General features: G+C 39.3%; 34 non-coding genes and 10 pseudogenes across 34 annotated transcripts; all 44 read right to left on the bottom strand.

Moving 5' to 3' along the window:
* Window positions 1–97: 97 nt before the first annotated feature.
* On the bottom strand, window positions 98–216 carry LOC146050806 (5S ribosomal RNA; annotated as a pseudogene).
* A 344-nt stretch (window positions 217–560) lies between these two features.
* LOC146051209 (5S ribosomal RNA) lies at window positions 561–679 on the bottom strand. Its single transcript, XR_014466614.1, has one exon. It is a non-coding gene; the product is annotated as a 5S ribosomal RNA (ribosomal RNA).
* Window positions 680–1,021: 342 nt separating this feature from the next.
* Window positions 1,022–1,140, bottom strand: LOC146050972 (5S ribosomal RNA). The gene has a single exon (XR_014466404.1). It is a non-coding gene; the product is annotated as a 5S ribosomal RNA (ribosomal RNA).
* A 345-nt stretch (window positions 1,141–1,485) lies between these two features.
* On the bottom strand, window positions 1,486–1,604 carry LOC146051311 (5S ribosomal RNA). Its single transcript, XR_014466707.1, has one exon. It is a non-coding gene; the product is annotated as a 5S ribosomal RNA (ribosomal RNA).
* Window positions 1,605–1,949: 345 nt separating this feature from the next.
* On the bottom strand, window positions 1,950–2,068 carry LOC146050748 (5S ribosomal RNA; annotated as a pseudogene).
* Window positions 2,069–2,412: 344 nt separating this feature from the next.
* LOC146051249 (5S ribosomal RNA) lies at window positions 2,413–2,531 on the bottom strand. Its single transcript, XR_014466650.1, has one exon. It is a non-coding gene; the product is annotated as a 5S ribosomal RNA (ribosomal RNA).
* A 346-nt stretch (window positions 2,532–2,877) lies between these two features.
* On the bottom strand, window positions 2,878–2,996 carry LOC146051410 (5S ribosomal RNA). Its single transcript, XR_014466796.1, has one exon. It is a non-coding gene; the product is annotated as a 5S ribosomal RNA (ribosomal RNA).
* Window positions 2,997–3,340: 344 nt separating this feature from the next.
* LOC146051430 (5S ribosomal RNA) lies at window positions 3,341–3,459 on the bottom strand. The gene has a single exon (XR_014466814.1). It is a non-coding gene; the product is annotated as a 5S ribosomal RNA (ribosomal RNA).
* A 345-nt stretch (window positions 3,460–3,804) lies between these two features.
* LOC146051202 (5S ribosomal RNA) lies at window positions 3,805–3,923 on the bottom strand. The gene has a single exon (XR_014466608.1). It is a non-coding gene; the product is annotated as a 5S ribosomal RNA (ribosomal RNA).
* A 341-nt stretch (window positions 3,924–4,264) lies between these two features.
* On the bottom strand, window positions 4,265–4,383 carry LOC146051070 (5S ribosomal RNA). Its single transcript, XR_014466489.1, has one exon. It is a non-coding gene; the product is annotated as a 5S ribosomal RNA (ribosomal RNA).
* A 343-nt stretch (window positions 4,384–4,726) lies between these two features.
* On the bottom strand, window positions 4,727–4,845 carry LOC146050825 (5S ribosomal RNA; annotated as a pseudogene).
* Window positions 4,846–5,189: 344 nt separating this feature from the next.
* Window positions 5,190–5,308, bottom strand: LOC146051210 (5S ribosomal RNA). The gene has a single exon (XR_014466615.1). It is a non-coding gene; the product is annotated as a 5S ribosomal RNA (ribosomal RNA).
* Window positions 5,309–5,652: 344 nt separating this feature from the next.
* Window positions 5,653–5,771, bottom strand: LOC146051211 (5S ribosomal RNA). The gene has a single exon (XR_014466616.1). It is a non-coding gene; the product is annotated as a 5S ribosomal RNA (ribosomal RNA).
* Window positions 5,772–6,113: 342 nt separating this feature from the next.
* Window positions 6,114–6,232, bottom strand: LOC146050973 (5S ribosomal RNA). The gene has a single exon (XR_014466405.1). It is a non-coding gene; the product is annotated as a 5S ribosomal RNA (ribosomal RNA).
* Window positions 6,233–6,576: 344 nt separating this feature from the next.
* On the bottom strand, window positions 6,577–6,695 carry LOC146051345 (5S ribosomal RNA). Its single transcript, XR_014466738.1, has one exon. It is a non-coding gene; the product is annotated as a 5S ribosomal RNA (ribosomal RNA).
* Window positions 6,696–7,023: 328 nt separating this feature from the next.
* On the bottom strand, window positions 7,024–7,142 carry LOC146051143 (5S ribosomal RNA). The gene has a single exon (XR_014466555.1). It is a non-coding gene; the product is annotated as a 5S ribosomal RNA (ribosomal RNA).
* A 345-nt stretch (window positions 7,143–7,487) lies between these two features.
* On the bottom strand, window positions 7,488–7,606 carry LOC146051470 (5S ribosomal RNA). The gene has a single exon (XR_014466833.1). It is a non-coding gene; the product is annotated as a 5S ribosomal RNA (ribosomal RNA).
* Window positions 7,607–7,952: 346 nt separating this feature from the next.
* LOC146050854 (5S ribosomal RNA) lies at window positions 7,953–8,071 on the bottom strand (annotated as a pseudogene).
* Window positions 8,072–8,416: 345 nt separating this feature from the next.
* LOC146051112 (5S ribosomal RNA) lies at window positions 8,417–8,535 on the bottom strand. The gene has a single exon (XR_014466527.1). It is a non-coding gene; the product is annotated as a 5S ribosomal RNA (ribosomal RNA).
* Window positions 8,536–8,879: 344 nt separating this feature from the next.
* Window positions 8,880–8,998, bottom strand: LOC146050832 (5S ribosomal RNA; annotated as a pseudogene).
* A 345-nt stretch (window positions 8,999–9,343) lies between these two features.
* Window positions 9,344–9,462, bottom strand: LOC146051203 (5S ribosomal RNA). The gene has a single exon (XR_014466609.1). It is a non-coding gene; the product is annotated as a 5S ribosomal RNA (ribosomal RNA).
* A 341-nt stretch (window positions 9,463–9,803) lies between these two features.
* Window positions 9,804–9,922, bottom strand: LOC146051072 (5S ribosomal RNA). The gene has a single exon (XR_014466490.1). It is a non-coding gene; the product is annotated as a 5S ribosomal RNA (ribosomal RNA).
* Window positions 9,923–10,265: 343 nt separating this feature from the next.
* LOC146050807 (5S ribosomal RNA) lies at window positions 10,266–10,384 on the bottom strand (annotated as a pseudogene).
* Window positions 10,385–10,728: 344 nt separating this feature from the next.
* Window positions 10,729–10,847, bottom strand: LOC146051353 (5S ribosomal RNA). Its single transcript, XR_014466744.1, has one exon. It is a non-coding gene; the product is annotated as a 5S ribosomal RNA (ribosomal RNA).
* Window positions 10,848–11,193: 346 nt separating this feature from the next.
* On the bottom strand, window positions 11,194–11,312 carry LOC146051387 (5S ribosomal RNA). The gene has a single exon (XR_014466775.1). It is a non-coding gene; the product is annotated as a 5S ribosomal RNA (ribosomal RNA).
* A 344-nt stretch (window positions 11,313–11,656) lies between these two features.
* On the bottom strand, window positions 11,657–11,775 carry LOC146051177 (5S ribosomal RNA). Its single transcript, XR_014466586.1, has one exon. It is a non-coding gene; the product is annotated as a 5S ribosomal RNA (ribosomal RNA).
* Window positions 11,776–12,103: 328 nt separating this feature from the next.
* On the bottom strand, window positions 12,104–12,222 carry LOC146051261 (5S ribosomal RNA). Its single transcript, XR_014466661.1, has one exon. It is a non-coding gene; the product is annotated as a 5S ribosomal RNA (ribosomal RNA).
* A 346-nt stretch (window positions 12,223–12,568) lies between these two features.
* On the bottom strand, window positions 12,569–12,687 carry LOC146051411 (5S ribosomal RNA). The gene has a single exon (XR_014466797.1). It is a non-coding gene; the product is annotated as a 5S ribosomal RNA (ribosomal RNA).
* Window positions 12,688–13,031: 344 nt separating this feature from the next.
* On the bottom strand, window positions 13,032–13,150 carry LOC146051400 (5S ribosomal RNA). The gene has a single exon (XR_014466787.1). It is a non-coding gene; the product is annotated as a 5S ribosomal RNA (ribosomal RNA).
* Window positions 13,151–13,481: 331 nt separating this feature from the next.
* Window positions 13,482–13,600, bottom strand: LOC146051401 (5S ribosomal RNA). Its single transcript, XR_014466788.1, has one exon. It is a non-coding gene; the product is annotated as a 5S ribosomal RNA (ribosomal RNA).
* A 345-nt stretch (window positions 13,601–13,945) lies between these two features.
* On the bottom strand, window positions 13,946–14,064 carry LOC146050749 (5S ribosomal RNA; annotated as a pseudogene).
* Window positions 14,065–14,406: 342 nt separating this feature from the next.
* Window positions 14,407–14,525, bottom strand: LOC146051223 (5S ribosomal RNA). The gene has a single exon (XR_014466627.1). It is a non-coding gene; the product is annotated as a 5S ribosomal RNA (ribosomal RNA).
* A 344-nt stretch (window positions 14,526–14,869) lies between these two features.
* Window positions 14,870–14,988, bottom strand: LOC146050803 (5S ribosomal RNA). The gene has a single exon (XR_014466359.1). It is a non-coding gene; the product is annotated as a 5S ribosomal RNA (ribosomal RNA).
* A 342-nt stretch (window positions 14,989–15,330) lies between these two features.
* Window positions 15,331–15,449, bottom strand: LOC146051225 (5S ribosomal RNA). Its single transcript, XR_014466629.1, has one exon. It is a non-coding gene; the product is annotated as a 5S ribosomal RNA (ribosomal RNA).
* A 342-nt stretch (window positions 15,450–15,791) lies between these two features.
* Window positions 15,792–15,910, bottom strand: LOC146051273 (5S ribosomal RNA). The gene has a single exon (XR_014466672.1). It is a non-coding gene; the product is annotated as a 5S ribosomal RNA (ribosomal RNA).
* Window positions 15,911–16,255: 345 nt separating this feature from the next.
* Window positions 16,256–16,374, bottom strand: LOC146050751 (5S ribosomal RNA; annotated as a pseudogene).
* Window positions 16,375–16,718: 344 nt separating this feature from the next.
* On the bottom strand, window positions 16,719–16,837 carry LOC146050888 (5S ribosomal RNA). Its single transcript, XR_014466371.1, has one exon. It is a non-coding gene; the product is annotated as a 5S ribosomal RNA (ribosomal RNA).
* A 346-nt stretch (window positions 16,838–17,183) lies between these two features.
* Window positions 17,184–17,302, bottom strand: LOC146051412 (5S ribosomal RNA). Its single transcript, XR_014466798.1, has one exon. It is a non-coding gene; the product is annotated as a 5S ribosomal RNA (ribosomal RNA).
* A 344-nt stretch (window positions 17,303–17,646) lies between these two features.
* LOC146050735 (5S ribosomal RNA) lies at window positions 17,647–17,765 on the bottom strand (annotated as a pseudogene).
* A 345-nt stretch (window positions 17,766–18,110) lies between these two features.
* On the bottom strand, window positions 18,111–18,229 carry LOC146051316 (5S ribosomal RNA). Its single transcript, XR_014466711.1, has one exon. It is a non-coding gene; the product is annotated as a 5S ribosomal RNA (ribosomal RNA).
* Window positions 18,230–18,571: 342 nt separating this feature from the next.
* LOC146051073 (5S ribosomal RNA) lies at window positions 18,572–18,690 on the bottom strand. Its single transcript, XR_014466491.1, has one exon. It is a non-coding gene; the product is annotated as a 5S ribosomal RNA (ribosomal RNA).
* Window positions 18,691–19,032: 342 nt separating this feature from the next.
* LOC146050808 (5S ribosomal RNA) lies at window positions 19,033–19,151 on the bottom strand (annotated as a pseudogene).
* A 344-nt stretch (window positions 19,152–19,495) lies between these two features.
* Window positions 19,496–19,614, bottom strand: LOC146051213 (5S ribosomal RNA). Its single transcript, XR_014466618.1, has one exon. It is a non-coding gene; the product is annotated as a 5S ribosomal RNA (ribosomal RNA).
* Window positions 19,615–19,956: 342 nt separating this feature from the next.
* On the bottom strand, window positions 19,957–20,075 carry LOC146050974 (5S ribosomal RNA). The gene has a single exon (XR_014466406.1). It is a non-coding gene; the product is annotated as a 5S ribosomal RNA (ribosomal RNA).
* Window positions 20,076–20,134: the final 59 nt, after the last annotated feature.

Below are 20,134 nucleotides of genomic sequence, written 5' to 3' on the forward strand. Positions count from 1 at the left end.
TGTTTGACCTCTCCCAAATGTCTGTACTGGCAATAAAAAAAAAAGTTTCCAATTTTAATAGCTAGAGAATAAAAACAATTTGCCAGTAATGGGAAAAAACATACAGCACCTGGTGTTCCCATGTGGTCTCCCAGCCAAGTACTAACCAAGCCCAACACTGCTTAGCTTCAAAGAGCAGAATAGATTGGGCATGTCCAATGTGGTATGGCTGTAGATGAGATACAGACACTTTTTTGCACTCTTCTACTTCTATAACAAGGTAAGCTAATAAAAAAGTTTCCTAACTGTATTGGCTTACAGAAAAAAATCATGTGTTGGTAATGTAAAAAGACCTACACGACATAATATTAGCAGGTGGTCTCAAATTAAACTACTAAATAGGCTCAACACTGTTTAGCTGCCAAAAGCAGTTGGAATTGGGCCGAAACAGTGTGGTAAGTCTTTAGGTTATGGCTATTGTGTCTGTTTGACCTCTCCCAATGTCTGTATTGGCAATAAAAAGAAAAAGTTTCCAATTTAAATAGCTAGAGAATAAAAACAATTTGCCAGTAATGGGAAAAAACCTACAGCTCCTAGTGTTCCCATGTGGTCTCCCACCTAAGTACTAACCAGGCCCAACACTGCTTAGCTTCCAAGATCAGACGAGATTGGGCGTGTCCAATGTGGTATGGCTGTAGGTGAGATACAGGCACTTTTTTGCCCTCTTCTACTGCTATCACCAGGTAAGCTAACAAAAAAATATCCTAACTATTTTGGCTTACTGAAAAAAATCATGTGTTGGTAATGTAAAAAGACCTACAGGACATGATATTAGCCGGTGGTCTCAAATTAAACTACTAAAGAGGCTCAACACTGTTTAGCTGCCAAAAGCAGTTGGAATTGGGCCGAAACAGTGTGGTAAGTCTTTAGGTGATGGCTATTGTGTCTGTTTGACCTCTTCCAAATGTCTGTACTGGCAATAAAAAAAAGTTTCCAATTTAAATAGCTAGAGAATAAAAACAATTTGCCAGTAATGGGAAAAAACCTACAGCACCTGGTGTTCCCATGTGGTCTCCCACCTAAGTACTAACCAGGCCCAACACTGTTTAGCTTCCAAGATCAGATGAGATTGGGCGTATCCAATGTGGTATGGCTGTAGGCGAGATACAGGCACTTTTTTGCAATCTTCTACTTCTATAACCAGGTAAGCTAATAAAAAAGTTTCCTAACTGTATTGGCTTACTGAAAAATATCATGTGTTGGTAATGTAAAAAGACCTACAGGACATAATATTAGCAGGTGGTCTCAAATTAAACTACTAAAGAGGCTCAACACTGTTTAGCTGCCAAAAGCAGTTGGAATTGGGCCGAAACAGTGTGGAAAGTCTTTAGGTGATGGCTATTGTGTCTGTTTGACCTCTCCCAAATGTCTGTATTGGCAATAAAAAGAAAAAGTTTCCAATTTAAACAGCTAGAGAATAAAAACCATTTGCCAGTAATGTGAAAAAACCTACAGCACCTGGTGTTCCCATGAGGTCTCCCACCCAAGTACTAACCAGGCCCAACTCTACTTAGCTTCCAAGATCAGACGAGATTGGGCATGTCCAATGTGGTATGGCTGCAGGTGAGATACAGGCACTTTTTTGCCCTCTTCTAATTCTATAACCAGGTAAGATAATAAAAGAGTTTCCTAACTGTATTGGCTTAGTGAAAAAAATCATGTGTTGGTAATGTAAAAAGACCTACAGTACATAATATTAGCAGCTGGTCTCAAATTAAACTACTAAAGAGGCTCAACACTGTTTAGCTGCCAAAAGCAGTTGGAATTGGGCCAAAACCGTGTGGTAAGTCTTTATGTTATGGCTATTGTGTCTGTTTGGCCTCTCCCAAATGTCTGTATTGGCAATAAAAAGAAAACGTTTATAATTTAAATAGCTAGAGAATAAAAACAATTTGCCAGTAATGGGAAAAAACCTACAGCACCTGGTGTTCGAATGTGGTCTCCCACCCAAGTACTAACCAGCCCCAACCCTGTTTAGCTTCCAAGATCAGATGAGATTGGGCGTATCCAATGTGGTATTGCTGTAGGTGAGATACAGGCACTTTTTTGCTCTCTTCTACTTCTATAACCAGGTAAGCTAATTAAAAAGTTTCCTAACTGTATTGGCTTACAGAAAAAAATCATGTGTTGGTAATGTAAAAAGACCTACAGGACATAATATTAGCAGGTGGTCTCAAATTAAACTACTAAAGAGGCTCAACACTGTTTAGCTGCCAAAATCAGTTGGAATTGGGCCGAAACAGTGTGGTAAGTTTTTAGGTGATGGCTATTGTGTTTGTTTGACCTCTCCCAAATGTCTGTATTGGAAATAAAAAGAAAAAGTTTCCATTTAATTAGCTAGAGAATAAAAACAATTTGCCAGTAATGGGAAAAAACCTACAGCACCTGGTGTTCCCATGTGGTCTCCCACCCAAGTACTAACCAGGCCCAACACTGCTTAGCTTCCAAGATCAGACGAGATTGGGCGTGTCCAATGTGGTATGGCTGTAGGTGAGATACAGGCACTTTTTTTGCCCTCTTCTACTTCTATCACCAGGTAAGCTAACAAAAAAATATCCTAACTGTTTTGGCTTAGTGAAAAAAATCATGTGTTGGTAATGTAAAAATACCTACAGGACATGATATAAGCAGGTGGTCTCAAGTTAAACTATTAAAGAGGCTCAACACTGTTTAGCTGCCAAAAGCAGTTGGAATTGGGCCGAAACAGTGTGGAAAGTCTTTAGGTGATGGCTATTGTGTCTGTTTGACCTCTCCCAAATGTCTGTATTGGCAATAAAAAGAAAAAGTTTCCAATTTAAATAGCTAGAGAATAAAAACAATTTGCCAGTAATGTGAAAAAACCTACAGCACCTGGTGTTCCCATGAGGTCTCCCACCCAAGTACTAACCAGGCCCAACACTGCTTAGCTTTCAAGATTAGACGAGATTGGGCGTGTCCAATTTGGTATGGCTGTAGGTGAGATAGAGGCACTTTTTTGCCCTCTTCTACTTCTATAACCAGGTAAGCTAATAAAAAAGTTTCCTAACTGTATTGGCTTACTGAAAAATATCATGTGTTGGTAATGTAAAAAGACCTACAGGACATAATATTAGCAGGTGGTCTCAAATTAAACTACTAAAGAGGCTCAACACTGTTTAGCTGCCAAAATCAGTTGGAATTGGGCCGAAACAGTGTGGTAAGTTTTTAGGTGATGGCTATTGTGTTTGTTTGACCTCTCCCAAATGTCTATATTGGAAATAAAAAGAAAAAGTTTCCATTTAATTAGCTAGAGAATAAAAACAATTTGCCAGTAATGGGAAAAAACCTACAGCACCTGGTGTTCCCATGTGGTCTCCCGCCCAAGTACTAACCAGGCCCAACGCTGCTTAGCTTCCAAGATCAGACGAGATTGGGCGTGACCAATGTGGTATGGCTGTATATGAGATACAGGCACTTTTTTGCCCTCTTCTACTTCTATCACCAGGTAAGCTAACAAAAAAATATCCTAACTGTTTTGGCTTACTGAAAAAAATCATGTGTTGGTAATAAAAAAATACCTACAGGACATGATATGAGCAGGTGGTCTCAAGTTAAACTACTAAAGAGGCTCAACACTGTTTAGCTGCCAAAAGCAGTTGGAATTGGGCCGAAACAGTGTGGAAAGTCTTTAGGTGATGGCTATTGTGTCTGTTTGACCTCTCCCAAATGTCTGTATTGGCAATAAAAAAAAAAAGTTTCCAATTTAAATAGCTAGAGAATAAAAACAATTTGCCAGTAATGTGAAAAAACCTACAGCACCTGGTGTTCCCATGAGGTCTCCCACCCAAGTACTAACCAGGCCCAACACTGCTTAGCTTTCAAGATCAGACGAGATTGGGCGTGTCCAATTTGGTATGGCTGTAGGTGAGATACAGGCACTTTTTTGCCCTCTTCTACTTCTATAACCAGGTAAGCTAATAAAAAAGTTTCCTAACTGTATTGGCTTACAGATAAAATTCATGTGTTGGTAATGTAAAAAGACCTACAGGACATAATGTTAGCAGGTGGTCTCAAATTAAACTACTAAAGAGGCTCAACACTGTTTAGCTGCCAAAAGCAGTTGGAATTGGGCCGAAACCGTGTGGTAAGTTTTTAGGTGATGGCTATTGTGTCTGTTTGACCTCTTCCAAATGTCTGTACTGGCAATAAAAAAAGTTTCCAATTTAAATAGCTAGAGAATAAAAACAATTTGCCAGTAATGGGAAAAAACCTACAGCACCGGGTGTTCCCATGTGGTCTCCCACCCAAGTACTAACCAGGCCCAACAATGTTTAGCTTCCAAGATCAGATGAGATTGGGCGTATCCAATGTAGTATGGCTGTAGGTGAGATACAGGCACTTTTTTGCAATCTTCTACTTCTATAACCAGGTAAGCTAATAAAAAAGTTTCCTAACTGTATTGGCTTACTGAAAAATATCATGTGTTGGTAATGTAAAAAGACCTACAGGACATAATATTAGCAGGTGGTCTCAAATTAAACTACTTAAGAGGCTCAACACTGTTTAGCTGCCAAAAGCAGTTGGAATTGGGCCGAAAAGTATGGAAAGTCTTTAGGTGATGGCTATTGTGTCTGTTTGACCTCTCCCAAATGTCTGTACTGGCAATAAAAAAAAAAGTTTCCAATTTTAATAGCTAGAGAATAAAAACAATTTGCCAGTAATGGGAAAAAACATATAGCACCTGGTGTTCCCATGTGGTCTCCCAGCCAAGTACTAACCAAGCCCAACACTGCTTAGCTTCAAAGAGCAGAATAGATTGGGCATGTCCAATGTGGTATGGCTGTAGATGAGATACAGGCACTTTTTTGCACTCTTCTACTTCTATAACAAGGTAAGCTAATAAAAAAGTTTCCTAACTGTATTGGCTTACAGAAAAAAATCATGTGTTGGTAATGTAAAAAGACCTACACGACATAATATTAGCAGGTGGTCTCAAATTAAACTACTAAATAGGCTCAACACTGTTTAGCTGCCAAAAGCAGTTGGAATTGGGCCGAAACAGTGTGGTAAGTCTTTAGGTTATGGCTATTGTGTCTGTTTGACCTCTCCCAATGTCTGTATTGGCAATAAAAAGAAAAAGTTTCCAATTTAAATAGCTAGAGAATAAAAACAATTTGCCAGTAATGGGAAAAAACCTACAGCTCCTAGTGTTCCCATGTGGTCTCCCACCTAAGTACTAACCAGGCCCAACACTGCTTAGCTTCCAAGATCAGACGAGATTGGGCGTGTCCAATGTGGTATGGCTGTAGGTGAGATACAGGCACTTTTTTGCCCTCTTCTACTGCTATCACCAGGTAAGCTAACAAAAAAATATCCTAACTATTTTGGCTTACTGAAAAAAATCATGTGTTGGTAATGTAAAAAGACCTACACGACATAATATTAGCAGGTGGTCTCAAATTAAACTACTAAATAGGCTCAACACTGTTTAGCTGCCAAAAGCAGTTGGAATTGGGCCGAAACAGTGTGGTAAGTCTTTAGGTTATGGCTATTGTGTCTGTTTGACCTCTCCCAATGTCTGTATTGGCAATAAAAAGAAAAAGTTTCCAATTTAAATAGCTAGAGAATAAAAACAATTTGCCAGTAATGGGAAAAAACCTACAGCTCCTAGTGTTCCCATGTGGTCTCCCACCTAAGTACTAACCAGGCCCAACACTGCTTAGCTTCCAAGATCAGACGAGATTGGGCGTGTCCAATGTGGTATGGCTGTAGGTGAGATACAGGCACTTTTTTGCCCTCTTCTACTGCTATCACCAGGTAAGCTAACAAAAAAATATCCTAACTATTTTGGCTTACTGAAAAAAATCATGTGTTGGTAATGTAAAAAGACCTACAGGACATGATATTAGCCGGTGGTCTCAAATTAAACTACTAAAGAGGCTCAACACTGTTTAGCTGCCAAAAGCAGTTGGAATTGGGCCGAAACAGTGTGGTAAGTCTTTAGGTGATGGCTATTGTGTCTGTTTGACCTCTTCCAAATGTCTGTACTGGCAATAAAAAAAAGTTTCCAATTTAAATAGCTAGAGAATAAAAACAATTTGCCAGTAATGGGAAAAAACCTACAGCACCTGGTGTTCCCATGTGGTCTCCCACCTAAGTACTAACCAGGCCCAACACTGTTTAGCTTCCAAGATCAGATGAGATTGGGCGTATCCAATGTGGTATGGCTGTAGGCGAGACACAGGCACTTTTTTGCAATCTTCTACTTCTATAACCAGGTAAGCTAATAAAAAAGTTTCCTAACTGTATTGGCTTACTGAAAAATATCATGTGTTGGTAATGTAAAAAGACCTACAGGACATAATATTAGCAGGTGGTCTCAAATTAAACTACTAAAGAGGCTCAACACTGTTTAGCTGCCAAAAGCAGTTGGAATTGGGCCGAAAAGTGTGGAAAGTCTTTAGGTGATGGCTATTGTGTCTGTTTGACCTCTCCCAAATGTCTGTACTGGCAATAAAAAGAAAAAGTTTCCAATTTAAATAGCTAGAGAATAAAAACAATTTGCCAGTAATGTGAAAATACCTACGACACCTGGTGTTCCCATGAGGTCTGCCACCCAAGTACTAACCAGGCCCAACACTGCTTAACTTCCAAGATCAGACGAGATTGGGCATGTCCAATGTGGTATGGCTGTAGGTGAGATACAGGCACTTTTTTGCCCTCTTCTACTTCTATAACCAGGTAAGCTAATAAAAGAGTTTCCTAACTGTATTGGCTTAGTGAAAAAAATCATGTGTTGGTAATGTAAAAAGAACTACAGGACATAATATTAGCAGGTGGTCTCAAATTAAACTACTAAAGAGGCTCAACACTGTTTAGCTGCCAAAAGCCTAAACAGTGTGGTAAGTTTTTAGGTGATGGCTATTGTGTCTGTTTGACCTCTTCCAAATGTCTGTACTGGCAATAAAAAAAAGTTTCCAATTTAAATAGCTAGAGAATAAAAACAATTTGTCAGTAATGGGAAGAAACCTACAGCACCTGGTGCTCCCATGTGGTCTCCCACCCAAGTACTAACCAGGCCCAAAACTGCTTAGCTTCCAAGATCAGACGAGATTGGGCGTGTCCAATGTGGTATGGCTGTAGGTGAGATACAGGCACTTTTTTACCCTCTTCTACTTCTATCACCAGGTAAGCTAACAAAAAAATATCCTAACTGTTTTGGCTTACTGAAAAAAATCATGTGTTGGTAATGTAAAAATACCTACAGGACATGATATAAGCAGGTGGTCTCAAGTTAAACTACTAAAGAGGCTCAACACTGTTTAGCTGCCAAAAGCAGTTGGATTTGGGCCTAAACAGTATGGTAAGTTTTTAGGTGATGGCTATTGTGTCTGTTTGACCTCTTCCAAATGTCTGTACTGGCAATAAAAAAAAAAAGTTTCCAATTTAAATAGCTAGAGAATAAAAACAATTTGCCAGTAATGGGAAAAAACCTACAGCACCTGGTGTTCCCATGAGGTCTCCCATCCAAGTACTAACCAGGCCCAACACTGCTTAGCTTCCAAGATCAGACGAGATTGGGCATGTCCAATGTGGTATGGCTGTAGGTGAGCTACAGGCACTTTTTTGCCCTCTTCTACTTCTATAACCAGGTAAGCTAATAAAAAAGTTTCCTAACTGTATTGGCTTACAGAAAAAAAATCATGTGTTGGTAATGTAAAAAGACCTACAGGACATAATAATAGCAGGTGGTCTCAAATTAAACTACTAAAGAGGCTCAACACTGTTTAGCTGCCAAAAGCAGTTGGATTTGGGCCTAAACAGTGTGGTAAGTTTTTAGGTGATGGCTATTGTGTCTGTTTGACCTCTTCCAAATGTCTGTACTGGCAATAAAAAAAAAAAGTTTCCAATTTAAATAGCTAGAGAATAAAAACAATTTGCCAGTAATGGGAAAAAACCTACAGCACCTGGTGTTCCCATGTCGTCTCCCACCCAAGTACTAAGCAAGCCCAACACTGCTTAGCTTGAAAGAGCAGAATAGATTGGGCGTATCCAATGTGGTATGGCTGTAGGTGAGATACAGGCTCTTTTTTGCCCTCTTCTACTTCTATAACCAGGTAAGCTAATAAAAAAGTTTCCTAACTGTATTGGCTTACTGAAAAAAATCATGTGTTGGTAATGTAAAAAGACCTACAGGACATAATATTAGCAGGTGGTCTCAAATTAAACTACTAAAGAGGCTCAACACTGTTTAGCTGCCAAAAGCAGTTGGATTTGGGCCTAAACAGTGTGGTAAGTTTTTAGGTGATGGCTATTGTGTCTGTTTTACCTCTTCCAAATGTCTGTACTGGCAATAAAAAAAAAAAGTTTCCAATTTAAATAGCTAGAGAATAAAAACAATTTGCCAGTAATGGGAAAAAACCTACAGCACCTGGTGTTCCCATGTGGTCTCCCACCCAAATACTAACCAGGCCCAACACTGCTTAACTTCCAAGATCAGACGAGATTGGGCATGTCCAACGTGGTATGGCTGTAGGTGAGATACAGGCACTTTTTTGCCCTCTTCTACTTCTATAACCAGGTAAGCTAATAAAAAAGTTTCCTAACTGTATTGGCTTACAGAAAAAAATCATGTGTTGGTAATGTAAAAGGACCTACAGGACATGATAATAGCAGGTGGTCTCAAATTAAACTACTAAAGAGACTCAACACTGTTTAGCTGCCAAAAGCAGTTGGATTTGGGCCTAAACGGTGTGGTAAGTTTTTAGGTGATGGCTATTGTGTCTGTTTGACCTCTTCCAAATGTCTGTACTGGCAATAAAAAAAAAAGTTTCCAATTTAAATAGCTAGAGAATAAAAACAATTTGCCAGTAATGGAAAAAAACCTACAGCACCTGGTGTTCTCATGTGGTCTCCCACCCAAGTACTAAGCAAGCCCAACCCTGCTTAGCTTGAAAGAGCAGAATAGATTGGGCGTATCCAATGTGGTATGGCTGTAGGTGAGATACAGGCTCTTTTTTGCCCTCTTCTACTTCTATAACCAGATAAGCTAATAAAAAAGTTTCCTAACTGTATTGGCTTACTGAAAAAAATCATGTGTTGGTAATGTAAAAAGACCTACAAGACATAATATTAGCAGGTGGTCTCAAATTGAACTACTAAAGAGGCTCAACACTGTTTAGCTGCCAAAAGCAGTTGGATTTGGGCCTAAACAGTGTGGTTAGTTTTTAGGTGATGGCTATTGTGTCTGTTTGACCTCTTCCAAATGTCTGTATTGGCAATAAAAAAAAAAAGTTTCCAATTTAAATAGCTAGAGAATAAAAACAATTTGCCAGTAATGTGAAAAAACCTACAGCACCTGGTGTTCCCATGAGGTCTCCCACCCAAGTACTAACCAGGCCCAACACTGCTTAGCTTTCAAGATCAGACGAGATTGGGCGTGTCCAATTTGGTATGGCTGTAGGTGAGATACAGGCACTTTTTTGCCCTCTTCTACTTCTATAACCAGGTAAGCTAATAAAAAAGTTTCCTAACTGTATTGGCTTACAGAAACAATTCATGTGTTGGTAATGTAAAAAGACTTACAGGACATAATGTTAGCAGGTGGTCTCAAATTAAACTACTAAAGAGGCTCAACACTGTTTAGCTGCCAAAAGCAGTTGGAATTGGGCCGAAACCGTGTGGTAAGTTTTTAGGTGATGGCTATTGTGTCTGTTTGACCTCTTCCAAATGTCTGCACTGGCAATAAAAAAAGTTTCCAATTTAAATAGCTAGAGAATAAAAACAATTTGCCAGTAATGGGAAAAAACCTACAGCACCGGGTGTTCCCATGTGGTCTCCCACCCAAGTACTAACCAGGCCCAACAATGTTTAGCTTCCAAGATCAGATGAGATTGGGCGTATCCAATGTAGTATGGCTGTAGGTGAGATACAGGCACTTTTTTGCAATCTTCTACTTCTATAACCAGGTAAGCTAATAAAAAAGTTTCCTAACTGTATTGGCTTACTGAAAAATATCATGTGTTGGTAATGTAAAAAGACCTACAGGACATAATATTAGCAGGTGGTCTCAAATTAAACTACTAAAGAGGCTCAACACTGTTTAGCTGCCAAAAGCAGTTGGAATTGGGCCGAAAAGTATGGAAAGTCTTTAGGTGATGGCTATTGTGTCTGTTTGACCTCTCCCAAATGTCTGTACTGGCAATAAAAAAAAAAGTTTCCAATTTTAATAGCTAGAGAATAAAAACAATTTGCCAGTAATGGGAAAAAACATACAGCACCTGGTGTTCCCATGTGGTCTCCCAGCCAAGTACTAACCAAGCCCAACACTGCTTAGCTTCAAAGAGCAGAATAGATTGGGCATGTCCAATGTGGTATGGCTGTAGATGAGATACAGGCACTTTTTTGCACTCTTCTACTTCTATAACAAGGTAAGCTAATAAAAAAGTTTCCTAACTGTATTGGCTTACAGAAAAAAATCATGTGTTGGTAATGTAAAAAGACCTACACGACATAATATTAGCAGGTGGTCTCAAATTAAACTACTAAATAGGCTCAACACTGTTTAGCTGCCAAAAGCAGTTGGAATTGGGCCGAAACAGTGTGGTAAGTCTTTAGGTTATGGCTATTGTGTCTGTTTGACCTCTCCCAATGTCTGTATTGGCAATAAAAAGAAAAAGTTTCCAATTTAAATAGCTAGAGAATAAAAACAATTTGCCAGTAATGGGAAAAAACCTACAGCTCCTAGTGTTCCCATGTGGTCTCCCACCTAAGTACTAAGCAGGCCCAACACTGCTTAGCTTCCAAGATCAGACGAGATTGGGCGTGTCCAATGTGGTATGGCTGTAGGTGAGATACAGGCACTTTTTTGCCCTCTTCTACTGCTATCACCAGGTAAGCTAACAAAAAAATATCCTAACTATTTTGGCTTACTGAAAAAAATCATGTGTTGGTAATGTAAAAAGACCTACAGGACATGATATTAGCCGGTGGTCTCAAATTAAACTACTAAAGAGGCTCAACACTGTTTAGCTGCCAAAAGCAGTTGGAATTGGGCCGAAACAGTGTGGTAAGTTTTTAGGTGATGGCTATTGTGTCTGTTTGACCTCTTCCAAATGTCTGTACTGGCAATAAAAAAAAAAAAGTTTCCAATTTAAATAGCTAGAGAATAAAAACAATTTGCCAGTAATGGGAAAAAACCTACAGCACCTGGTGTTCCCATGAGGTCTCCCATCCAAGTACTAACCAGGCCCAACACTGCTTAGCTTTCAAGATTAGACGAGATTGGGCGTGTCCAATTTGGTATGGCTGTAGGTGAGATAGAGGCACTTTTTTGCCCTCTTCTACTTCTATAACCAGGTAAGCTAATAAAAAAGTTTCCTAACTGTATTGGCTTACTGAAAAATATCATGTGTTGGTAATGTAAAAAGACCTACAGGACATAATATTAGCAGGTGGTCTCAAATTAAACTACTAAAGAGGCTCAACACTGTTTAGCTGCCAAAAGCAGTTGGAATTGGGCCGAAAAGTGTGGAAAGTCTTTAGGTGATGGCTATTGTGTCTGTTTGACCTCTCCCAAATGTCTGTACTGGCAATAAAAAGAAAAAGTTTCCAATTTAAATAGCTAGAGAATAAAAACAATTTGCCAGTAATGTGAAAATACCTACGACACCTGGTGTTCCCATGAGGTCTCCCACCCAAGTACTAACCAGGCCCAACACTGCTTAACTTCCAAGATCAGACGAGATTGGGCATGTCCAATGTGGTATGGCTGTAGGTGAGATACAGGCACTTTTTTGCCCTCTTCTACTTCTATAACCAGGTAAGCTAATAAAAGAGTTTCCTAACTGTATTGGTTTAGTGAAAAAAATCATGTGTTGGTAATGTAAAAAGAACTACAGGACATAATATTAGCAGGTGGTCTCAAATTAAACTACTAAAGAGGCTCAACACTGTTTAGCTGCCAAAAGCCTAAACAGTGTGGTAAGTTTTTAGGTGATGGCTATTGTGTCTTTTTGACCTCTTCCAAATGTCTGTACTGGCAATAATAAAAAGTTTCCAATTTAAATAGCTAGAGAATAAAAACAATTTGCCAGTAATGGGAAGAAACCTACAGCACCTGGTGTTCCCATGTGGTCTCCCACCCAAGTACTAACCAGGCCCAACACTGCTTAGCTTCCAAGATCAGACGAGATTGGGCGTGTCCAATGTGGTATGGCTGTAGGTGAGATACAGGCACTTTTTTACCCTCTTCTACTTCTATCACCAGGTAAGCTAACAAAAAAATATCCTAACTGTTTTGGCTTACTGAAAAAAATCATGTGTTGGTAATGTAAAAATACCTACAGGACATGATATAAGCAGGTGGTCTCAAGTTAAACTACTAAAGAGGCTCAACTCTGTTTAGCTGCCAAAAGCAGTTGGATTTGGGCCTAAACAGTGTGGTAAGTTTTTAGGTGATGGCTATTGTGTCTGTTTGACCTCTTCCAAATGTCTGTACTGGCAATAAAAAAAAAAAAGTTTCCAATTTAAATAGCTAGAGAATAAAAACAATTTGCCAGTAATGTGAAAAAACCTACAGCACCTGGTGTTCCCATGAGGTCTCCCACCCAAGTACTAACCAGGCCCAACACTGCTTAGCTTTCAAGATTAGACGAGATTGGGCGTGTCCAATTTGGTATGGCTGTAGGTGAGATAGAGGCACTTTTTTGCCCTCTTCTACTTCTATAACCAGGTAAGCTAATAAAAAAGTTTCCTAACTGTATTGGCTTACTGAAAAATATCATGTGTTGGTAATGTAAAAAGACCTACAGGACATAATATTAGCAGGTGGTCTCAAATTAAACTACTAAAGAGGCTCAACACTGTTTAGCTGCCAAAAGCAGTTGGAATTGGGCCGAAAAGTGTGGAAAGTCTTTAGGTGATGGCTATTGTGTCTGTTTGACCTCTCCCAAATGTCTGTACTGGCAATAAAAAGAAAAAGTTTCCAATTTAAATAGCTAGAGAATAAAAACAATTTGCCAGTAATGTGAAAATACCTACGACACCTGGTGTTCCCATGAGGTCTCCCACCCAAGTACTAACCAGGCCCAACACTGCTAAACTTCCAAGATCAGACGAGATTGGGCATGTCCAATGTGGTATGGCTGTAGGTGAGATACAGGCACTTTTTTGCCCTCTTCTACTTCTATAACCAGGTAAGCTAATAAAAGAGTTTCCTAACTGTATTGGCTTAGTGAAAAAAATCATGTGTTGGTAATGTAAAAAGAACTACAGGACATAATATTAGCAGGTGGTCTCAAATTAAACTACTAAAGAGGCTCAACACTGTTTTGCTGCCAAAAGCCTAAACAGTGTGGTAAGTTTTTAGGTGATGGCTATTGTGTCTGTTTGACCTCTCCCAAATGTCTGTACTGGCAATAAAAAGAAAAAGTTTCCAATTTAAATAGCTAGAGAATAAAAACAATTTGCCAGTAATGTGAAAATACCTACGACACCTGGTGTTCCCATGAGGTCTCCCACCCAAGTACTAACCAGGCCCAACACTGCTAAACTTCCAAGATCAGACGAGATTGGGCATGTCCAATGTGGTATGGCTGTAGGTGAGATACAGGCACTTTTTTGCCCTCTTCTACTTCTATAACCAGGTAAGCTAATAAAAGAGTTTCCTAACTGTATTGGCTTAGTGAAAAAAATCATGTGTTGGTAATGTAAAAAGACCTACAGTACATAATATTAGCAGCTGGTCTCAAATTAAACTACTAAAGAGGCTCAACACTGTTTAGCTGCCAAAAGCAGTTGGAATTGGGCCGAAACTGTGTGGTAAGTCTTTATGTTATGGCTATTGTGTCTGTTTGGCCTCTCCCAAATGTCTGTATTGGCAATAAAAAGAAAACGTTTATAATTTAAATAGCTAGAGAATAAAAACAATTTGCCAGTAATGGGAAAAAACCTACAGCACCTGGTGTTCGAATGTGGTCTCCCACCCAAGTACTAACCAGCCCCAACCCTGTTTAGCTTCCAAGATCAGATGAGATTGGGCGTATCCAATGTGGTATTGCTGTAGGTGAGATACAGGCACTTTTTTGCAATCTTCTACTTCTATAACCAGGTAAGCTAATAAAAAAGTTTCCTAACTGTATTGGCTTACAGAAAAAAATCATGTGTTGGTAATGTAAAAAGACCTACAGGACATAATATTAGCAGGTGGTCTCAAATTAAACTACTAAAGAGGCTCAACACTGTTTAGCTGCCAAAAGCAGTTGCAATTGGGCATAAACAGTGTGGTAAGTTTTTAGGTGATGGCTATTGTGTCTGTTTGACCTCTTCCAAATGTCTGTACTGACAATAAAAAAAAGTTTCCAATTTAAATAGCTAGAGAATAAAAACAATTTGCCAGTAATGGGAAAAAACCTACAGCACCTGGTGTTCCCATGTGGTCTCCCACCCAAGTACTAACCTGGCACAACACTGCTTAGCTTCCAAGATCAGACGAGATTGGGCATGTCCAATGTGGTATGGCTGTAGGTGAGATATAGTCACTTTTTTGCCCTCTTCTACTTCTATAACCAGGTAAGCTAATAAAAAAGTTTCCTAACTGTATTGGCTTACAGAATAAAATCATGTGTTGGTAATGTAAAAAGACCTACAGGACATGATATTAGCAGGTGGTCTCAAATTAAACTACTAAAGAGGCTCAACACTGTTTCGCTGCCAAAAGCAGTTGGAATTGGGCCGAAACAGTGTGGTAAGTCTTTAGGTGATGGCTATTGTGTCTGTTTGACCTCTTCCAAATGTCTGTACTGGCAATAAAAAAAAAAGTTTCCAATTTAAATAGCTAGAGAATAAAAACAATTTGCCAGTAATGGGAAAAAACCTACAGCACCTGGTGTTCCCATGTGGTCTCCCACCCAAGTACTAACCAGGCCCAACACTGCTTAGCTTCCAAGATCAGATGAGATTAGGCGTGTCCAATGTGGTATGGCTGTAGGTGAGATACAGGCACTTTTTTGCCCTCTTCTACTTCTATAACCAGGTAAGCTAATAAAAGAGTTTCCTAACTGTATTGGCTTAGTGAAAAAAATCATGTGTTGGTAATGTAAAAAGACCTACAGGACATAATATTAGCAGGTGGTCTCAAATTAAACTACTAAAGAGGCTCAACACTGTTTAGCTGCCAAAAGCAGTTGCAATTGGGCCTAAACAGTGTGGTAAGTTTTTAGGTGATGGCTATTGTGTCTGTTTGACCTCTTCCAAATGTCTGTACTGACAATAAAAAAAAGTTTCCAATTTAAATAGCTAGAGAATAAAAACAATTTGCCAGTAATGGGAAAAAACCTACAGCACCTGGTGTTCCCATGTGGTCTCCCACCCAAGTACTAACCTGGCACAACACTGCTTAGCTTCCAAGATCAGACGAGATTGGGCATGTCCAATGTGGTATGGCTGTAGGTGAGATATAGTCACTTTTTTGCCCTCTTCTACTTCTATAACCAGGTAAGCTAATAAAAAAGTTTCCTAACTGTATTGGCTTACAGAATAAAATCATGTGTTGGTAATGTAAAAAGACCTACAGGACATGATATTAGCAGGTGGTCTCAAATTAAACTACTAAAGAGGCTCAACACTGTTTCGCTGCCAAAAGCAGTTGGAATTGGGCCGAAACAGTGTGGTAAGTCTTTAGGTGATGGCTATTGTGTCTGTTTGACCTCTTCCAAATGTCTGTACTGGCAATAAAAAAAAGTTTCCAATTTAAATAGCTAGAGAATAAAAACAATTTGCCAGTAATGGGAAAAAACCTACAGCACCTGGTGTTCCCATGTGGTCTCCCACCCAAGTACTAACCAGGCCCAACACTGCTTAGCTTCCAAGATCAGACGAGATTGGGCGTGTCCAATGTGGTATGGCTGTAGGTGAGATACAGGCACTTTTTTGCCCTCTTCTACTTCTATAACCAGGTAAGCTAATAAAAGAGTTTCCTAACTGTATTGGCTTAGTGAAAAAAATCATGTGTTGGTAATGTAAAAAGACCTACAGTACATAATATTAGCAGCTGGTCTCAAATTAAACTACTAAAGAGGCTCAACACTGTTTAGCTGCCAAAAGCAGTTGGAATTGGGCCGAAACTGTGTGGTAAGTCTTTATGTTATGGCTATTGTGTCTGTTTGGCCTCTCCCAAATGTCTGTATTGGCAATAAAAAGAAAACGTTTATAATTTAAATAGCTAGAGAATAAAAACAATTTGCCAGCAATGGGAAAAAACCTACAGCACCTGGTGTTCGAATGTGGTCTCCCACCCAAGTACTAACCAGCCCCAACCCTGTTTAGCTTCCAAGATCAGATGAGATTGGGCGTATCCAATGTGGTATTGCTGTAGGTGAGATACAGGCACTTTTTTGCAATCTTCTACTTCTATAACCAGGTAAGCTAATAAAAAAGTTTCCTAACTGTATTGGCTTACAGAAAAAAATCATGTGTTGGTAATGTAAAAAGACCTACAGGACATAATATTAGCAGGTGGTCTCAAATTAAACTACTAAAGAGGCTCAACACTGTTTAGCTGCCAAAATCAGTTGGAATTGGGCCGAAACAGTGTGGTAAGTTTTTAGGAGATGGCTATTGTGTTTGTTTGACCTCTCCCAAATGTCTGTATTGGAAATAAAAAGAAAAAGTTTCCATTTAATTAGCTAGAGAATAAAAACAATTTGCCAGTAATGGGAAAAAACCTACAGCACCTGGTGTTCCCATGTGGTCTCCCACCCAAGTACTAACCAGGCCCAACACTGCTTAGCTTCCAAGATCAGAAGAGATTGGGCGTGTCCAATGTGGTATGGCTGTAGGTGAGATACAGGCACTTTTTTTGCCCTCTTCTACTTCTATCACCAGGTAAGCTAACAAAAAAATATCCTAACTGTTTTGGCTTAGTGAAAAAAATCATGTGTTGGTAATGTAAAAATACCTACAGGACATGATATAAGCAGGTGGTCTCAAGTTAAACTATTAAAGAGGCTCAACACTGTTTAGCTGCCAAAAGCAGTTGGAATTGGGCCGAAACAGTGTGGAAAGTCTTTAGGTGATGGCTATTGTGTCTGTTTGACCTCTCCCAAATGTCTGTATTGGCAATAAAAAGAAAAAGTTTCCAATTTAAATAGCTAGAGAATAAAAACAATTTGCCAGTAATGTGAAAAAACCTACAGCACCTGGTGTTCCCATGAGGTCTCCCACCCAAGTACTAACCAGGCCCAACACTGCTTAGCTTTCAAGATTAGACGAGATTGGGCGTGTCCAATTTGGTATGGCTGTAGGTGAGATAGAGGCACTTTTTTGCCCTCTTCTACTTCTATAACCAGGTAAGCTAATAAAAAAGTTTCCTAACTGTATTGGCTTACAGAAAAAAATCATGTGTTGGTAATGTAAAAAGACCTACAGGACATAATATTAGCAGGTGGTCTCAAATTAAACTACTAAAGAGGCTCAACACTGTTTAGCTGCCAAAATCAGTTGGAATTGGGCCGAAACAGTGTGGTAAGTTTTTAGGTGATGGCTATTGTGTTTGTTTGACCTCTCCCAAATGTCTATATTGGAAATAAAAAGAAAAAGTTTCCATTTAATTAGCTAGAGAATAAAAACAGTTTGCCAGTAATGGGAAAAAACCTACAGCACCTGGTGTTCCCATGTGGTCTCCCGCCCAAGTACTAACAAGGCCCAACGCTGCTTAGCTTCCAAGATCAGACGAGATTGGGCGTGTCCAATGTGGTATGGCTGTATATGAGATACAGGCACTTTTTTGCCCTCTTCTACTTCTATCACCAGGTAAGCTAACAAAAAAATATCCTAACTGTTTTGGCTTACTGAAATAAATCATGTGTTGGTAATAAAAAAATACCTACAGGACATGATATGAGCAGGTGGTCTCAAGTTAAACTACTAAAGAGGCTCAACACTGTTTAGCTGCCAAAAGCAGTTGGAATTGGGCCGAAACAGTGTGGAAAGTCTTTAGGTGATGGCTATTGTGTCTGTTTGACCTCTCCCAAATGTCTGTATTGGCAATAAAAAAAAAAAGTTTCCAATTTAAATAGCTAGAGAATAAAAACAATTTGCCAGTAATGTGAAAAAACCTACAGCACCTGGTGTTCCCATGAGGTCTCCCACCCAAGTACTAAACAGGCCCAACACTGCTTAGCTTTCAAGATCAGACGAGATTGGGCGTGTCCAATTTGGTATGGCTGTAGGTGAGATACAGGCACTTTTTTGCCCTCTTCTACTTCTATAACCAGGTAAGCTAATAAAAAAAGTTTCCTAACTGTATTGGCTTACAGAAAAAATTCATGTGTTGGTAATGTAAAAAGACCTACAGGACATAATGTTAGCAGGTGGTCTCAAATTAAACTACTAAAGAGGCTCAACACTGTTTAGCTGCCAAAAGCAGTTGGAATTGGGCCGAAACCGTGTGGTAAGTTTTTAGGTGATGGCTATTGTGTCTGTTTGACCTCTTCCAAATGTCTGTACTGGCAATAAAAAAAGTTTCCAATTTAAATAGCTAGAGAATAAAAACAATTTGCCAGTAATGGGAAAAAACCTACAGCACCGGGTGTTCCCATGTGGTCTCCCACCCAAGTACTAACCAGGCCCAACAATGTTTAGCTTCCAAGATCAGATGAGATTGGGCGTATCCAATGTAGTATGGCTGTAGGTGAGATACAGGCACTTTTTTGCAATCTTCTACTTCTATAACCAGGTAAGCTAATAAAAAAGTTTCCTAACTGTATTGGCTTACTGAAAAATATCATGTGTTGGTAATGTAAAAAGACCTACAGGACATAATATTAGCAGGTGGTCTCAAATTAAACTACTAAAGAGGCTCAACACTGTTTAGCTGCCAAAAGCAGTTGGAATTGGGCCGAAAAGTATGGAAAGTCTTTAGGTGATGGCTATTGTGTCTGTTTGACCTCTCCCAAATGTCTGTACTGGCAATAAAAAAAAAGTTTCCAATTTTAATAGCTAGAGAATAAAAACAATTTGCCAGTAATGGGAAAAAACATACAGCACCTGGTGTTCCCATGTGGTCTCCCAGCCAAGTACTAACCAAGCCCAACACTGCTTAGCTTCAAAGAGCAGAATAGATTGGGCATGTCCAATGTGGTATGGCTGTAGATGAGATACAGACACTTTTTTGCACTCTTCTACTTCTATAACAAGGTAAGCTAATAAAAAAGTTTCCTAACTGTATTGGCTTACAGAAAAAAATCATGTGTTGGTAATGTAAAAAGACCTACACGACATAATATTAGCAGGTGGTCTCAAATTAAACTACTAAATAGGCTCAACACTGTTTAGCTGCCAAAAGCAGTTGGAATTGGGCCGAAACAGTGTGGTAAGTCTTTAGGTTATGGCTATTGTGTCTGTTTGACCTCTCCCAATGTCTGTATTGGCAATAAAAAGAAAAAGTTTCCAATTTAAATAGCTAGAGAATAAAAACAATTTGCCAGTAATGGGAAAAAACCTACAGCTCCTAGTGTTCCCATGTGGTCTCCCACCTAAGTACTAACCAGGCCCAACACTGCTTAGCTTCCAAGATCAGACGAGATTGGGCGTGTCCAATGTGGTATGGCTGTAGGTGAGATACAGGCACTTTTTTGCCCTCTTCTACTGCTATCACCAGGTAAGCTAACAAAAAAATATCCTAACTATTTTGGCTTACTGAAAAAAATCATGTGTTGGTAATGTAAAAAGACCTACAGGACATGATATTAGCCGGTGGTCTCAAATTAAACTACTAAAGAGGCTCAACACTGTTTAGCTGCCAAAAGCAGTTGGAATTGGGCCGAAACAGTGTGGTAAGTCTTTAGGTGATGGCTATTGTGTCTGTTTGACCTCTTCCAAATGTCTGTACTGGCAATAAAAAAAAGTTTCCAATTTAAATAGCTAGAGAATAAAAACAATTTGCCAGTAATGGGAAAAAACCTACAGCACCTGGTGTTCCCATGTGGTCTCCCACCTAAGTACTAACCAGGCCCAACACTGTTTAGCTTCCAAGATCAGATGAGATTGGGCGTATCCAATGTGGTATGGCTGTAGGCGAGATACAGGCACTTTTTTGCAATCTTCTACTTCTATAACCAGGTAAGCTAATAAAAAA

Source organism: Crinia signifera, chromosome 12, assembly GCF_055691185.1.
Source record: "Crinia signifera chromosome 12, ASM5569118v1, whole genome shotgun sequence".
In the NCBI taxonomy this organism is placed as follows: Eukaryota; Metazoa; Chordata; class Amphibia; order Anura; family Myobatrachidae; genus Crinia; species Crinia signifera.